Consider the following 1,499-nt stretch of genomic DNA (forward strand, 5'->3'; position numbering starts at 1 on the left):
CTTCCTGTCACAACTACAACAGAAGTACAAAAAAGCTAAATGAGTTTTCCGAACAATCTAGACTCGAATAAAATTTAGAAACAACTCAACAAATGTTTCTTTTAAAAAGTAGGTTCCACAAAGTTGAAAATCGGAGTTATTTTTATTAACCCGGTATTATGAAATAGATAAATTAATGCAATGTAAATGTTTTATACCAGATTGCCATTAAATTTATAGGGTCTATACCTACTTTTTAAAACATCAGAGAAAACGTTTTACCCTTTGCATTCAAATTATTTGTCCTCTTTTTTTATGAGCTAAATTAATAATAACGTCGAGAATACGAGGCGGCAGATTATCATGCGCCCACCAACTCATCTTTTTCGTCTAAAATAGCTTATAGCTTTAAAGTAGGGGAGAATTTGGAAGAGGACGAGCCTCCTCCCCCCCCCCCTCCCGGCCTCAGGGATTCGACCAACTTGCTGCCGAAAGAGTACTGTTGTACGATATCCATTGTCAGTCAACGGACCCTAAATTATTTCTTAAGGCGCTCGAAAAAAAAAACGCAAAAAAAACGCGAAAACGAGAAATCATACTTTGGTCGACCTAAAATAAAGTCAAATTTTTCGAAAAAAAAACTTTATCCCCCCCCCCCTCGTGAAAATCCTAACTCCGCTGCCCCTAGTAAAAAGGGTTAATGACTGACTTGGATTTTTTCCGATGAAGTTTCTGCACCCAACATACGGAGATTGGCGTAAGTGGTGGCAAAGGGTGTGTTCGTGAAGCGGCCACAAACTCGGCATTTCAATCGAAAGTGTTTCCATACCAACCGTGTGTTTCCATACCGAAGTGTTTCCATCATCAACCGTGATCGTTCGCTTTGGGCTAGATACGTCACCACTGCTCAAAAGAGTTGTAGTTTTTGTCGTCATCAAAACAAAGTAGATCTCCTTGAAAAGTAGAAAAGCTCTCAAATTGATCAATTTTCTGATGTATGGACGGCATCAACTCAATAAATTCTCTGCCAACCTGCTGCCGAAAGGGTACTGTTGTACAGTATCCATTGTCAGCCAACGGACCCTAAATTATTTCTTAAGGTACTCGAAAAAAAAACGCGAAAACGAGAAATCATACTTTGGTCGACATAAAATAAAGTCAAATTTTTCGAAAAAACTTTAACCCTTTAATTGCTTTAATTGAGTATGTCCATTAAAAAATTTTAATTGACTGCACACAAAAAAGGGCTGCATTTTGTATGCTCTTTACTAGAAAATCGACAGCATCAAAAGTTATATGCTAAATAGCTTAACAGGGTTTTTGGATGGAGACCTCTTTGAAAAACCATATCGATCTGCTTTAAAAAATTAACTATTGTACATTGTTTTGAAAAAGTTTCTATTATACATTGCAGAAATGAAGATTTCCTGAGTTTTCAACAATCAATGAGAATGTTGCTCATTGAATTTAGATATTTCGATTGAAAAAATTGATTCCAAAAATTGAAAGACAATCAAGAA

The sequence above is a fragment of the Symsagittifera roscoffensis genome, chromosome 3 (genome assembly GCF_963678635.1).
Source record: "Symsagittifera roscoffensis chromosome 3, txSymRosc1.1, whole genome shotgun sequence".
NCBI lineage: Eukaryota > Metazoa > Xenacoelomorpha > Acoela > Convolutidae > Symsagittifera > Symsagittifera roscoffensis.